We start from the raw sequence: 17,072 nt of genomic DNA on the forward strand, positions 1-17,072 counted from the left end.
TCAAACCAGCTTTTTCACTCTCCATTTTCACCTTCATCAAGAGACTCTTTAGTTCCTCTTAACTTTCTGCTATTAGAGTGGTATTATCTGCATATCTGAGGTTGTTGATATTTCTCCTGCAGTCTTGACTCTAGCTTGTGAGTCATCCAGCCCAGCATTTCGAATGATGTACTCTGCATAGAAGTTAAATAAGCAGAGTGACAAACATACAGCCTTGATGTACTCCTTTCCCAATTTTAAACCAGTCCATTTTTCCATGTCCAGTTCTAACAGTTGCTTCTTGACCTGCATACAGGTTTCTCAGGAGATAGGTCAGGTGCTCTGATGTTCCCATCTCTTTCAGAATTTTCCACAGTTTCTTGTGATCCACACAGTGAAAAAAAGGCTTCAGCATAGTCAATGAAGCAGATGTAGATATTTTTCTGGAATTCCCTTTTCTGTGATCCAATGTATGTTGGCAATTTGGTCCCTGGTTCCTCTGCCTTTTCTAAATCCAGCTTGTACATCTGGAATTTCTCAGTTCATGAATTGCCAAAGCCAAGTTTGAAGGATTTTGAGCATTACTTTGGTGGCATGTGAAATGAGCGCAATTATATGGTAGTTCGAACATTCTTTAGCTTTACCTTCCTTTGGGATTGGAATGAAAACTGACCTTTTTCAGTCCTGTGGCCACTGCTGAGTTTTCCAAATATGCTAGCACATTGAGTGCAGCACTTTAATAGCATCACCTTTTAGGATTTTAAATAGTTCAGTTGGAATTCTATCAGCTCCATTAGCTTTGTTCGTAGTAATGCTTCTTAAGGCCCACTTGACTTCACATTCCAGGCTGTCTGGATCTAGTGAGTGACCACACCATCATGGTTATGCAGGTCATTAAGACCTTTTTTGTATAGTTCTGTATATTCTTGCCACCTCTTATTCTCTTCTGCTTCTGTTATGTCCTTGCTGTTTCTGTCCTTTATTGTGCCCATCCTTGCATGAAAATTTTGGAGACATCCTTGATGTCTCCAATTTTCTTGAAAAGATCTCGTCTTTCCCATTCTGTTGTTTTCTTTTATTTCTTTGCATTTTTCATTTAAGAAGGCCTTCTTATCATCCCTTGCTATTCTCTGGAACTCTGCATCCAGTTGGGTGTATCTTCCTCTTCCTCCCTTGCCTTTTACTTCTCTTTTTTTCTCAGCTATTTGTAAGGCCTCCTCAGACAACCCATTTCTTGCATTTCTTTTTCATTGTACCACCTCCTGTACAATGTTATGAACCTCCACCATAGTTCTTCAGGCACACTACCAGATCTAATCCCTTGAGTTCTTTCATCACCGCCACTGTATAATCATAATGTATTTGATTTAGGTCATACTTGAATGGCTTAGTGAATTTCCCTACTTTCTTCAACTTAAGTTTGAATTTTGCAATAAGGTGCTTATGATCTGAGCCACAGTCAGCTCCAGGTCTTGTTTTTGCTCACTGTATAGAACTTCTCCATTTTTGGATGCAAATAAAATAATCAATCTGATTTTGGTATTGACCATCTGGTGATGTCTATCTGTAGTCTTCTCTTGCGCTGTTGGAAGATGGTATTTGCTATGACCAGTGTGTTCTCTTGAAAAAACTTCTTAGCCTTGCCCTGCTTCATTCTGAACTCCAAGGTCATAAGGTGACCTCCATTCACTCCAAGGTAAACTCCAGGCAAGTTTGCCTGTTACTCCAGGTATTTCTTGACTACATACTTTTGCATTCCAATCCCCTGTGATTAAAAAAAAAAAAATCTATTTTTATGTAAGTTCTAGAAGGACTTGTAGGTCTTCATAGAACCATTCAACTTCAGCTTCTTTGGCATTAGTGGTTTGGGCATAGACTTGAATTACCATGATGTTGCATGGTTTGCCTTGGAAGCAAACTGAGATCATTCTGTCATCTTTGAGACTGCACCCAAGTACTGCATTTTGGACTCCTTTGTTGACTATGAGAGCTACTCCAGTTCTTTTTTTTTTTTTTCTAAGGGATTTTTGCCCATAGTAGTAGATATAATGGTCATCTGAATTAAATTCACCCATTCCTGTCCATTTCAGTTCACTGATTCCTAAAATGTTGATTTCTCTTGCCATCTCCTGTTTGACCAATTCTAATTTACTTTGATTCATGGATCTAATGTTCCAGGTTCCTATGCAATATTGTTCTTTATAGCATCTGACTTTATTTGCACCACCAGACACATTCAGAACTGAGTGTCGTTTCCACTTTGGCCCAGCCTCTTCATTCTTTCTAGAGCTACTAATAACTGCCCTCTGCCCTTCCCCAGTAGTTTTTGAACACTCACCAACTTGAGGGGCTAATCTTCTGCTGTGTTATCTTTTTGCCTTTCCCTACTCTTCATGGGATTCTCAAGGCGAGAATCATAGAGTGGTTTGCCATTCCCCTCACACGTTTTGTCAGAGGAAGATGATTTGCCTTAAAAGATTAAATACAATTGCTGCCCCTTGTAATACAGAGGGAAAACAAGCAAGAGAAGACACAAAAATCTCTTCTTATAAATTGGTCTCCAAGAAACTCTCTTTATTATTTGATCAAAAATGTCATGCATCTCATGACCAGCACAGATATATGGATATACATTGCAATACTGAAATTTAACCCAAATTATTGATCCCTGTCAAATATACTTCCCATCAAATCTCCTCCCTTCCAACAGGAGAGATGTAACTCTTGGAATAATCACTACCCTTATGTCTAGTTTCAGATAATAGTTCACATGGTAGATTTGTACTTCCTGAGCAGGTGAGGTCCTGTGACTCTCTTTGGACACTCAGTTATAGTGGAAGTTACAAGTGCAAATTCCAGTCTGAACATTTAGTTGCCAGTGTGGTAAGAAATGCTTGGGCACCCTTTGCTCTTAGCAGCTTCTGAGACCGCAGAGGCTCTATCTCTCTGGGTCTTTGTGGGACTCCATAACTCTGATTAGTATAAATTCTCTGTCAACCCACAGTGATACGTATCATTTTCTTTCTTGAACTCTAATCTCCCCTACTAGTCCCTAAGCTCTTTGAGATTAAGATATAGCGCCTATAGACAGAAGAAGCTCAATACTATCTGTTGAATAACTAAATGTATTTGTAAAAAATTCCAATGCTACAAAGTAATTAGACAAATTTTCATATCCTACAAAATACTAGTATGTTATTATTGAAGTATTACCTTTATGTAAGATAATCATTGAACTTGGCATTCTGTACAAGCAAAATATTTTCATCTTGCACATAAAGTATGTGTGTTTTCCAATTATAACAACGACAAAGCTAAAAAAAAAAAAAACAAATTTTTATCATATCGGTAAGGAGATTTCACATGTTAGAGCAGGCACATTGACTCCCTATGATACAAATTATAATATATTCCAATATTAGTGAAAGGCCTAAACTCAAGTCCAGCTTCTTATGATTATGCTAATATATGCTCATTCTGACAAAGAATAAGGTGCCTAGCCAAAATGATACTATCAAATAATGACCTGGATTAAAACAATTATATCCCACATTTATTGGTTCATTTTTCTCTAGTGGCTATTTTTGTTTTGACCAATGATATCTCTTCACATTGTGATAAGAAACTTTTCAGCATGAATGCTGCTTACAAAGAAACACAACAGCTTTATTCGCTAGTCTACTTGTGTTTATTGTTTTATAATGTATCCAGAAACTTCTCGGGGTTAAATCTCTTCTAAACAGTTGGCTCTTTAAAATGTATTCCTTGCATTCTTAGTTGAGCATTAGACTAAAATATCATCAGTTAAGATACCCCTTCCAAGTAATTTTTTGATGTATTTGATCAACAAGCACATAGAAGTCCTAAGGCAACAACCACAGATGTAGGACTCATTTCATTTACCCAAACATTTTGTAATAATTTCAGTATGATTAGTCAACCACTTAGGGGAAGAAAAAAAAAAAAGCTTCTAAAGCATTCTTGTGCTTTTATTTCTGTTAAAGAGATGGAAATACCAGGTTATCCTACCTGCCTCCTGGGAAGCAATAGTTAGAACCAGACGTGGAAAAACAGACTGGTTCAAAATTGGAAAAGGAGTATGTCGAGGCTATATACCATCACGCTGCTTATTTAACTTCTATGTAAAGTACATCATGTGAAATGCCAGGCTGAAGGAATCCCAAGCTGGAATCAAGATTGCTAGGAGGAATATTAATAACTTCAGATATGCAGATGATACCACTCTAATAGCAGAAAGTGAAAAGTAACTAAAGAGTCTCTTGAAGAAGATGAAAGATGGAAGTGGAAAAGCTGGCTTGAAACTCAACATTCAAAAAACTACAGTCATGGCATCTGGTTCTATCACTTCACACCAAATATGGGGGAAAAGTGGAAACAGTGACAGATTTTCTTTTGGGGGGCTTCAAAATCCCTGCAGACAGTGACTGCAGCCATGAAATTAAAAGACACTTGCTCCTTGGAAGAAAAGCTATGACAAATCTAGACAGCATATTTAGCAGAGACATCACTTTGCCGACAAAGTTTCATATATTCAAAGCTATGGTTTTTCCAGTAGTCATATACGGATATAAGAGTTGGACCATAAAGAAGGCTGAGCCCCAAAGAATTAATGCTTTCAAATTGTGATGCTGGAGTAGACTCTTGAGAGTTCCTTGGACTGTAAGATCAAACCAGTCAATCCTACAGGAAATTAGCCCTGAATATTCATTGGAAGGACTGATGCTGAATCTGAAGCTCCAATCATTTGGCACCTGATGCAAAGAGCTGACTCATTGGAAAAGATGCTGATGCTGAAAAGATTGAAGGCAGGAATAGGAGGAGATGATATAGGACAAGATAGTTGGATGGTATCACTGACTCAATGGACATGAGTTTTAGGAAACTCCAAGATAGTGAAGGACAGGGAAGCCTAGCATACTACAGTCCATGGGGTCGCTGAGAGTCAGACATGACTTAGCGACTGAATAACGATCATCTAAATGATTCATGATTAATGATTTTTACTATTATTTTGTTATACTGAGTTGGCCAAAAAGTTTGTAAGCTCTTACAAAAGCACAAGCAAACTTTCTGGACAACCCAATATTTAGTTTATACAAATTTGTATAATAAAATGGAGGAGGAAATGGCTACCCACTCCTGTATTCTTGCCTGGGAAATCCCATGGACTGAGGAGCCTAGAAGGCTACAGTTTATGGGGTCACACATGACTAAAGCAACTTCGCATGCATGCATGCACCTATAATAAAAACCAGGAAAAACTAATTTTAAATCTGAAGGACTCCTCAAAGTTTTCTTAAATATTGCCTACAATGATGGTTAAAACAACTGAATGCAACATATCCTAGGCTCAAGTTCTCCTCTTTGTACTTATATTCATAACAAGCAAATGCTACTTCGTCATCCACCTTCTCTTCCTGAAAGGAAATAGAAACCTATCTCCCTATTTTATAATAAATTTTGATTTAACTTGGTTACATAAAATAAGAGTGCTAAGAAACTTTTCTTCTCCCTACATTTTAAACTTTAATTAAAATGTCTCAGCTGATCTATCTGCTAATGATTATTTGGACAGTGATGCAGAGAATCCTTTTTCTCAAAGGAATGAACACCTTCTAAGCCATGAACAGCTTTGGGTCCAGATGTTACTGTTTTTCATTCTCACCATTAATCACTAAACATCGCAGTAGGACCCACCATGGATATTATTCAAACAGAGACTCAATTAAATTCAGAGGCAGTCCATTTAATCTTCATCAGCTCAAACAATGGCAACTTCATTTTTCTCAAACAAATGTTGAGTCAGAGAAAAGAAACTTCAGAGATTTTCATTTCATTCAATATAGTTATAAAGTACCTGGATTTACACTTTGACTTTGGACAAAAAAATAAATAATAAAGACAGCCACACCACTTTGCTGGAAGGCAATGCTACAGAGAAGATGGAGCAGCCTGCAGCAGAAGGCACAAGTGGTAAGTTTGTGATTAAAAAGCAAAAGATTCATTTGCTCCCTTAAAAGCTATGATAACTGAAGAAAGAAAGAAAATATTCTGTTCGGACTCTGCAGTGTGAAGATGGATGTGGGGCAGGGAACGAGAGTGGGAGGGAGAAAGGGGGACATGTCTGACTCTTACATTATTCACTTCATCTAGACTAAGGAGGAAAACAGCTCCTCAGAGAGGTCCAGTTAGAAAGTGGCCTGTGGGCATGACGAATGAGGCATCTATAATTAAGGGCAGGATATAACTACAAGAGACTTTTCTTCCTATGAGTATGACATTGACTTTTTTTTAAGTAGGGTAAAGGCAAGGGGGAGTGCTAACTGGTATCTTCAGCCATTCGTTTGAATCACAACTGCTTACTCCAAGGGCCTCCATTGGGATAATAAAACCTTCTTTGGGGCCCCTTTCTTCATCTTCTCTGTATTAATCTAGTTTCTAGAAGAAACAAAAAACATGAGCAAGATCACTAAGGCAAGAAAGGTATGGCATATATAAGATATGGTAAATAATGCAAGGCAGTAGGCTAAAACTCAAATGGCTAGACAGCAGGCTAGAAACAGAGATAGGACTAAAAACAGTGCTTATGGCCAGACCATAAAGGGCTAGGAATTCTAAGGACTACCAGCTTTCAATTCTACAGGCAACAGGGAGCCATTGAAAAATTCCTGAACAAGAGACAAAAGAATTAGATATGATCAGACAAAGATTTCAGACATGGCTACACATTGGATTCACCTGGGGAGTTATGAAAAATGAGGATGCCAGGATCCAGCCTCAAGGGATTCTATCTATAATTTAATTGGTATGGTGTATGCTCTGGACATCAATTTAAAAAGCTCCCAGATGACTCAGATGTGCAGCAAAGTTTGAGAACCACCACTTTAGAAAAATCATTCTGGAATATCTGTTTTTGTTCCGTTGGAATGGGCCATGGTGATGGCAGAGAAACTAATTACTAAGATCTCCTAAGGCAAGCAACTTGTGAAGAGAATCTGATCGAGGGCAGATCTCAATAATGGAAGGGATGGTCTCTTCTGAGAAAAACTGTCACAAGGGTCAAATGTGTGGCTGAGATGACTAATTGGACAAGGGAAATAAGGAAAAAGAACTGGAAAATGATTCCAGGGTTACCAGCTCAGACAACAGCATAGATGGTGCTGGGGCAAATTAACCAATTTAACAGAAAAAGGGGAATACAAGACGAGGAGCTATAATGGGAGAGGAAAAGAGAGGACGCTGAGAACATCCTTCAGTCACTCTAACCTTCACCTCCTCCCCTCACCCAGGAGTCGTCACCACTAAATTAAACCAGCATTAGTGCTCAACAGCTCTGCCAGGGGCCAGTGAAAGTTGACAGATTTAAGCTGCCCCAGGATAACAGGACATCTATCCTGCCTCAGATGGCCCTCTCCTGGGATCTCCCTGCCTGAAGAGTCCCAATATAGAATTCCTCCCAAGAGGACTTCAGCATGTCAGCTGTCACCAGCACCTGCCAAGAGAGAGAGAGGACATAGTGCAGGAGTGAGGATCCAATCACCATGGGCCCATAGAGCACAATCTCCACCTCGACTCCTTGAATCACATCCCCAAGCAGATGGGAAGCCAGCAGCGAACCCGGAGCACAGATGTCGCAAGTTCACACCGAGCAAGAGTGAACTGTGCGGTTCTTCTCTTTAATTTCTTATCTGATAACAAGTTTCCAGTCCCCAGATCAATACTGCCAGCACGCTGCTGTGCACCCCACTGGCCACACGTTGTTGTCTCTATTACTCTTTTTAGGGGAATCATTATCTGTACACACTCCCATGTAAAAATTATAGTTTGTTCTTTCTGTCCCCAAATGAAACAATTAAAAAGCATATTTTTAAGAGGTTTGCCTCTGCCTTTCACAGTAGAAGCTTATTGAAAAAAGCTGCAGTTTTGTAAAAGTAAGGTCTGATCCCCTAGGATCTGTAAACAAAGGCTGTGAAAGTAGAAAAGATGTGGCAGAGAGGGTGTAAGTCAGTCATTTTCACCCACAACATAATGACCTAAGGACAAAATACATCATCACACGTCCAAACAACCTTCAGAATGGCCGGCTTTAGCAAAAGCACAGCTTGATCTGCCTCTTGGCTACCAGAAGAGGCAGAATCAACAGGAATGCCAGAGCACTTGACAGTCCTCTAGGAGTGTAAACTGTAAAGTGGCTCCTTGACACGCTTTCCCACGCGGATGGGGGGCTGACTATTCCAGTGCTGGCCACCAGTAAGGACTGTCTCCCCTGCTATGCGTTACTTGTAGTGTCTCTCAGGGGTGCGTGTGAGTGATTCTTGCAGTATCCTTGCCTGCCTCTCTTCTTTCTACAAGGTTTAGAAATGTCCCCCTGGAACCACAGAGTGGAATCTACTCTCCCGTTGCCAATTTTGTCACCCAAACATTCTTCCTCAGCAAGTTAGAGAACTGGGATAATTCTTTTACAAAGAATTGGGCACTGGCTCTGCCACTGAGTAAGCTGGTGGCCTTAGGCAAGTATTTAACCTCTCTGTACTCTGGTTTTATCATTTGTAAAATGGATTAATAATGCTTCCTAGTATAAGGACCGATATGAAGATTAAATATACTAACATAAGTAAGTGTGATGTCTGACACACAGAGATTGTCACAAATATATTAGTTGCTGTCACAATTTTTCTAAGATGCAATATAGCTTAGTGACTAAGAACATGAACTCCACAGCCGGTTTGCTTGGGCTCAAATTTTGACATCACCACTTTTCAGTTGTGTGTTTTAGGACAAGCTATTAGCTTCCCTGTGCCTTTATGTTATTTAACCCTATAAAAGAATAATATAGTATCTATCATAAATGGTTGTTGTTAAGATTAGTCCTCACATATATATATATGTATGGATATAGACTGAACATTTGTGTCCCCCCCAAAATTCTTCTGTTAAAACCTGTTCCCATACTGACACTTCCTAGGGGCCACTATAATTACCTCATTAGCATAACTCAGCTGGGATCCTTGGGACCCACAGTGAATAACAAAGACACTTTTATCACTTGGGAAATCCCAAGGGTTTAAAAGCTCCCCCTCAAGAACTCAGGACAAAGACCAGATAAACTCTTTATTATACAATGGCTGAGAAGCTTATAAAATTAAATTTCATTCTTCTACCCTTCTTGATTAGACAAACTCAAAAAGGAACTACACTGAAACCTTTTTCCCTAGTCGTAATCATATTAAACAAAAATATATACCATTGCAGACATATGTATCTCCACTTTCTAAAGTTAATAATAGTAATAACTATAATTTATTGAACACTTACTATATGCCAAGCACTTCACCTCACTGAAATAAACGACAAATCAACTGACAGGAAAAGGAACCGAGAGTTGGAGAGATGAAGTGTTGACCTAAGATGAGAACTGGCAAACTATGGCTTACAGTCCAAATCTAGCTCATCTGCAAGCTAAGAACGTGGCTGCATGCTAAAAATGATTTCTGTATTTTTAAATGATTGAAAAAAGAGGAAAGAATAATATTTTGCGACATGTTAAAATTACATGCGATTCAAATTTCAAGTCTATAAATAGTCTTATTAGAATACAATCAGGCCCATTTGTTTCCACCTAGACTAGAGCTATGTTCACTACAATGACAGAGTCAAATAGTTGCAACAAAGCCTATGTCCTGCCGGGCCTACAATATTGATTATCTGGCCCTTTACGGGAAACCTGCTGACCCCTAACAGAAGGTCATGGCTAGTGAGTGGCAAAAGTGGAACATAAAACTAGGTTTCTCTGGTTCCAAAGTACATAATCACAGGGGCAACATCTCCTCATTATTCTGAGCCTACTGTGTGTTTCAACAGTCAGACCATGTTCAGACATCCCAGTTCAGCCTCAGAAATCACTGATGTTCTTTCTATATAAGAGAACTGAACTCAGAGACCTCAAGTCATTCACCTAAGGCCACCGACAGGCCCTGCACAGCTCTGTGCTCTTGTTCTTATGATGCCCATGCCTGAACTCCACTCTATTCCAGAACAGAACAGAGAGATTCCTAAATTGCACGTTTCCGCACTGACCACAAAGAAAAATAAAATAAAAAGACAGTTCCCTTTCCTTAGGTGCCACCACTTTGGAGTGGGGAGAACAGGAAAATTTGAACTGAGGTTCAGACCCAGAGAAGTGACACAGGGTTGGGTTCAGCCAGAAGGACACCATTCAGCCTATGGCTGCAAGCCCCAAGGCCATGTGCCCAAAAACTTTTACTCTCTTATTCCACTCTGGGAGGCAGACTCTAGAAACCTACGGCTGTCATACATTTGGGAAAGAACTCAGAACAGCAAAACCAATGTGATTGAAGGTCTAAAGATAAATACCCTAGGTTCACCACAAAAAAAGCAGGGGGGAAGCATCTATGAATATTTGAAAGATCATACATCAAAGGAGGAATGAAATGAGAAATTGCTTGCTGTTATCCGAGGAAAATTGTAAGCTGATAAAATGGAGCATCAAGAAGTGTAACCTATTCAGAAGCATAGAGAATGTGTGGGCACTGGGCGCAAAGCAAGTTTTGTTTAGGCAGTCCCTTCTGGAAGACGTGGGGTTCAGGAAACAGGGTACCTTTACATTTCCAGCTGGAGTTTACTCAGTTGTTCCATTATAATGCAGATTCTTTTGAAAACTTTATGAAAGTGACATTGAGAATAGCTGCCTCTTACAGTAGAGTGAATGAACCCTGGTCTAGGAGTTAACTTAAGCGGGTATAGGCTTAGATAGGTAAGCATTTGGCTATGGATGACACCCCTGCTCACATGCAGGGGTATCTTACAAAGCTCTTATACAGTATCATAAGTCTCCTGTGGGGCCACTTTGGGATGAGATGGTGGTAGGGGACTGCTTATACTTAGGAGAAGAGGGAGAATGTTTTGATGAGGTGAGGAAACTGTAAAGGAAGACATTGATCAGAGCACGGTTATTGTCCACTGGGATCCCTTGGACAAGTTTTGGATTCACTGGTCACAAGTAGATCTATTTTAGGGACCTAGAAGGGTATGGCTGAGAATGAGGAGGCCCTTTGTCCAGCCTCTGCTGGGATCCAGCTCCATTCTGGTGCCTCAGAGACGGCACTTCCACATGGACACTGGACTCTCATGATGTCAGTGCCAGAAAGCGAGCGCCACTCCAAAGGGTCTGGAGGTACCAGGTGTGGACAGGTGGGAGCCAGCACCAGAAAGGAAAAAGCTGAAGGATAGATGTTAATGCTAGTGATTTCAGTCAACTGACTACCATTCTGCAAAGAATCCCAGACCTGTGAGAGAAGATGCGCTTTGGATGAGGGAGTCCTAAAAAGTCATGTTACTTCTCAGGCAGGATAATACTGAGCTAGCCAAGACAGGGGCTACACATATACAGACTAAACAATAAGCATTTTGGTAGACTGTCAATTCTGATTGTTTATCACTACACAAGTAGAAAAACCTCTCCTGGATGAGGCTGCCTGTTGCTTGTCTGACTTGCTCTTGTACGAGGCTCCTTATTCTGTGCTCCAAGCTCCTCCACAACCACTCGCATTGGCTGCTTCTGGTATCAGATCCTTTCTCTCAGTTTCTCTCTGTCCTCAGTTGCTCAGTGTTCACATGTTAAGTGCAGCAGCTTCATCAAATGCAGTTCTCAAACTATAAAGAGACTCATTCTTGACTTGCCGTTACTGCAGATAGCTATGTAATAGACTGGGTTCTCCTCCTTTATCTATTCCCCATTATCCAGGAAATGGATTTTATCTTTTTGTATGATGCCTCTATTTGTCTCCTGCTTAGTCTGTCTTTGTTCTGCATGAATTTTATGTTTCATGATGCAAAATTCAGTATGGATTTTTGGTGGGGAAAAAAAAAGATGTTCCAAGATGCCTCTTACCTGACAAAAATATTTCCTGCTATATAGAAACAGGTAATATTCTGAGTCACACCGTCAAACATCTCATAGCACAAAGTAGCCTAGGACTTTCTGATGAGGCTGTGCCTGCCCCATATTTATATCTGACACATACTCTAAATTTTGCATTACAAAATACACATTGTGAAATACTGTGTTTAAAATTATAGAAAATGGTCTAAAAACAATAGAATAGCCAACACCTATTAAGAAACTACGTTTTTTCTAGAAGCATTACTAGTTTCATTACCTCTTCACAATAACTGTAACTTAGCCATTATCTCCATCTTACAGAAGAGAAATCAGAAGCTCAAAAGGTTTAAGAAACTGGCAGTCTTTTCAAGGCCAAACTGTAGATAGGAATGCTGAGAATCCAACCTGCAGCGTCTGATTCCAAAGATGGGTCTCAAGCTCACTGCTGCACTGCCCAGGAAGAAAACGGTAGCAGGCTATAATGGAACACATTCTAAAATCTCAGGGCCATCCTGAAGGAGCAAGGGCAGCCATTGCATTAAATAAATGATTAAGAACTAAATATCACCTTTTTACATCTCTGCCAATTTGATCAAGAGGAATGATGTTTGATTTTAGCTCATATATCTTTGATTACTAATGAAATTTGACGGTTTTTTTTTTCCATTCTTACTGGCCATTAATTTTCTTCTTTTATGAACTGCCTATTCATTTACTGTGTTCTTTTTTCTACTGTGATTTGAAAGTTTTTCTTATCAATTTTTAAGACCTCCTTATCTTTAAGGCCATTAATCATTTAACCATTGTATTTGTCACAAATATTTTATCCCAATTTATCATTTTCCTTTAAATTTTTATTATGCTGATCATTTAGGTAAGAAAATTCAGAGTACTTTGACAATTAAATCTAAGCCTTTAGATTTAACTTTACATACAATGTTCCTTTATCTTTGTGCCAAATTTCCCCATGAGTAGTCAGGTCCAAGTAGGATTATGTTGCATTAACCACAGTTTCATCAATGCATTGATAAATTAAAATACTGACATATTAATTTACAGTACACACCAGTAACCCAAATCCCATACAGACAATGTACAAATCAAGTCACTTTGCCCCATTCTTCTAGATCCTGGGAGTCCATATTATATCAAGACCTACAGAACTTAGTATTATTACTGCTTTATAACAGAGAAAGAGACTCAGAAATGCCTCATGTCTTTAGTAGCATAAGTAGAACAAGCATCCAAGTCTCTTCTTCACTGTTTAGTTAAAAAAAAAAATGTGAAATGTACGTTTTGATAAGAACACGGTCCTTAATTGTACCAAGCATGAAAAAACAACACAAGCATTTTACTTTGCTAAACATACAGATCATTTAAAAATGAGGAAAACAGATGTAAAATTGTCTAGGAAAGTGGACAACTTTATGATTTGTTTGTCATCATCTCCCTCCTCACCTTAACATAATATGCAGCACATCCCCTGACAGCTCATAAAGTGCTCCACCACCACCACCAAATCACTAGCTTTTATGGAGACAGTAATGAACCTAAGATACCTCAGTAAGAGTTATAAAAATGTAGACACTTCTCACATTAAAAAAACAAGTGGAAGTATTTTGTAAACCAAAAATATTCAAATGTCTTGAGAAACGGGGATGCTGGAACCAAAACTACTGCATAAATATTTGCAGTTTCACCCACACGCTATTTCCCCGGGATTTACAACTGTTCACCGTTTTTTAATGCTCCAGCTCTGACCTGCTTAAAAATAGTTTGCAAGTGCTCGTAAGTCCCAGTTGATTTTGAAGGGGATAAGTGTCGTGGGGCACTGAAGAAATCTGTACGGGCAAATAAACAAGGTTGCCCCCACCCGGTAAACGGTCTGCCAGTTCAGCTCCTTTTGCTCGAAGACCCTGCCTGCCCTTGGACAGACGAGTTTTTCTTAAGTAAAAATGATCTCTCCTTCTTCCTCTTCCACATATGAAGGATTAAGACATTTCAGTCTCCTCTGAGTTCCACAACTGTGAAAGCTCTCTGGCATCTCAGATATTAATATGGCTTGCACTGATGCGACCTAAAGAGCCTTTTTAAAATCTAATCTACACTACTATGCTTATTTACTGTTCCTTGACAGGTCCCAGATCTGATTGAGAAAGAGTTTCTCCAAACACTAAGTATTGGGAACAGTCAGGTAAAGATAAGAGGAATGTATTAAAGGATTAAGTGCAAACAGAAAATGAAGAGGAGGGCAGGCCTGAGAAAATTAAAATAGCAATGAAGAGTGAGATTTGAAAAATGGCATTTATGAGGTCAAATGAAATTAGCCAAACTTTATCACAGAGCAGCACATTGTTGGCAGTGTTTAAAACATGTTCTCCTGCTTCACAGAAACGAGTTTCGCCCAAGTGTTTCTCATCCCGGGTGCTGCTAATTAGCACTTTTATTTCTATGCTATTTGCCGGTGCTCTTCGTTGCTGTCCAGGACAGCCATGTGAAATCTGTGTACATCCTTCTCCTAAGGAAGGAACAGGGCAAGTAATGTTGGACTATGTTCCACAGCGAAAAATACAGATTCCACATGATAAACAGTACTTACACTTCAATTCCTCATTCCCTGTTCACCACAAATGGAAACATCTTCAAAAGGTACTTATTTCCAAAAGCCTCTTTCCTTCCCTTTCAAAAGAAAATGTATTTTCAAATCCTTGGAAAGGCTTTACAGAGAACCCTGTGACCTCCTCAGTTAAAGGGTCCATTCAGCCGGCATGGCAGCCATCAGCGGCTCCTGGACTTGAGCCACAAGGCTCTTACTCTGCCACTCTGAGATCTGCAGGGAAATAGCAGGCATATTGTCAGATGGAGTATTACACCATTCTGGCCCCCAAAAGAGATGTTAAGAGCTGTTGAGCTGTAGCATGCTGCTCAAGAAAGAAGTCGGCTTTAGTAACACTACCGAAATGCAAAGAAACTTGTTTTTCTTTTCAACAAAGAAATCCAAAGCAAAGACCATTACCACTACCTATTCAAGGACGTTACCTACTTCCTGAAAATCAAAGCTTCTCCAATAATCTGCCTACTGAATACCTACAGAGCTTACCTATCCTTTACACCAATGACTCTCAAAATGGTAACCATAGACCAGCAGCTGGGCTTCCCAGGTGGCACTAGTAAAAGACCCTCCTGCCAATGCAGGAGATGCAAGAGACTCGGGTGGGTTGGGAAGATTCCCTGGAGTAGTAAACAGCAACCCACTCCAGCATTCTTGCCTGGAGAATTCCTTGGACAGAGGAAGGAGCCTGGCGGGCTATAGTCCATAGGGCCACAAAGAGTCCGACATGACTGAGCAGGCATGCACAGACCCGCACCAGCAGCAGCACCTGGGAACTTGTTAGAAATGCAGATCTGCACCTCAGACCTACTGAATTAAAAATGCTTGGGGTTGGGCCCAGAAATCTAACAAGTCTTCCAGGTGGTTCTGATACACACTAAAGATGGAGAAAGCACTACTCTTTGCAATGCTATTTTTAACCCTCATCTAAGCACAGAAAACATCACTGTAATTTTTAGGGTTAGCACACCTGGCCAGAGTAAATAATTTCAACAGTTTATTGGGTTTCTCAGGTGGCAACAGTGGTAAAGAACTCGCCTACCAAAGCAGGAGGCATAAGCAATATAGGTTCAATCCCTGGGTGGGGAGGATCCCCTGGAGGAGGGCATGGCAACTCACTCCAGTATTCTTGCCTGGAGAATCCCATGGACAGAGGAGCCTGGTGGGCTACTATCTATAGGGCCACAAAGAGTCAGACATGACTGAAGCGACTACACACACACACACACACACACACACACACACACTTCTCTGTTATTATTGCTTTTCAGCGATGTTGTCGCAAAACCCTGTAAGAATCTGAAGACAAACCTTTGAGAACCTAGGGATAAAATGCAAAAAGGCATAAAGGCAAGTTTCACATTCAATTTCAGGAGGTTCCTGAATACACATGAAGCCTGTCCATTGTACCCCAGTAAAGTAGCATCTATTTTATCTTTCTCCAACCATTTTCATCTGCTCTTCACAGTAATCTGCAAAATCAACAAGATAGGTTTTAGTATAATTTGTAGAAGAGACCTTTGAACCTCAGACATAGAAGGGTCTTGCCCCGAATTACAGAGCTGGTGACAAGCAGAGGAAGCTTGTATTTGTGGCTCTGCTCCATCTGCAAACTCTCTACTTTACATTTCAGTCTTCTCCCTGCTCCCTCCCATTGAAGTTGTTGGAAATAATCATAATAGAAATAGCAGTGACTGGCCTGCTTTGCTAGAATAAAATAGAAATGCTCTGTCAGTAATAAAAGTACATTATTTTCACTGAAACAAAGAAGTTGGGGAGACAGCCTCCAAATATCCTTTGGTAAATGGTTGGGAAACCTGGAAGAGGTCATTCAATGCACAGCTATCCATGAAGTCTCATTTTTATCTCTAGATAAACTAGTTAGTATAGTCAAATTTAGTTCATTGAAAAATAGTCATATAGGTTGTTGATGACTAAAAGGCTCAGTTTTCCATTTTTCAATTTGTTGATTTGGCCCAATATAAACCTACTTTCTGGAGAAGGCAATGGCACCCCACTCCAGTACTCTTGCCTGGAAAATCCCATGGATGGAGGAGCCTGGTAGGCTGCAGTCCATGGGGTCGCTAAGAGTCAGACAAGACTCATCGACTTCACTTTCACTTTTCTCTTTCATGCATTGGAAGAGGAAATGGTAACCCACTCCAGTGTTCTTGCCTGGAGAATCCCAGGGACGGGGGAGCCTCGTGGGCTGCCGTCTATGGGGTCGCACAGAGTCGGACAAGACTGAAGTGACTTAGCAGCAGCAGCAGCAGCAAACCTACTTTCAGTACTGAGGCATGTCTTCAATTTTACACCTATTCAGTAGCCACTGTGTACCAGGCACTGTAGTAGCTAAAGGAGGATATAAAGAAATATAAAGTGTTGGCCCTGCTCTCAGGAAATTTACAATAACGTAATGAATTCTAAGAGTGAACAAAAGATGCCATCTGACCACCTGCATTGTTATTATGATAACAAGAATCTAGGAAACACCTAACTTCTTCCCCATGCCTTTCTGATGATAATCAGATATTCCATGTGACTTTGTCTCATTGACCT

At 40.0% G+C, this 17,072-nt stretch overlaps 1 long non-coding RNA gene across 10 annotated transcripts in view; it reads right to left on the bottom strand.

Moving 5' to 3' along the window:
- LOC147370614 (uncharacterized) overlaps nucleotides 1-17,072 on the bottom strand; it is a 314,358-nt gene that overhangs the window by 97,379 nt on the left and 199,907 nt on the right. For 3 of the 10 annotated variants that reach the window (XR_015165362.1, XR_015165360.1, XR_015165361.1), the window contains exons 1-2: nucleotides 15,003-15,375; nucleotides 14,502-14,732 (exon numbers count right to left, since the gene is read on the bottom strand). The exons of 2 other annotated variants lie outside the window; for them this stretch is intronic. This is a non-coding gene — a long non-coding RNA (uncharacterized LOC147370614). Of the gene's footprint in view, nucleotides 1-12,734; nucleotides 14,421-14,501; nucleotides 14,733-14,941; nucleotides 15,378-17,072 lie in introns of those variants that run through there. 5 more of the 10 variants (XR_015165357.1, XR_015165354.1, XR_015165353.1 and 2 more) reach the window with 5 other exon arrangements.

The sequence above is a fragment of the Bos grunniens genome, chromosome 6 (assembly GCF_055505025.1).
Source record: "Bos grunniens cultivar Pamir isolate PY7600 chromosome 6, Bosgru_T2T1.0, whole genome shotgun sequence".
Taxonomy (NCBI): Eukaryota; Metazoa; Chordata; class Mammalia; order Artiodactyla; family Bovidae; genus Bos; species Bos grunniens.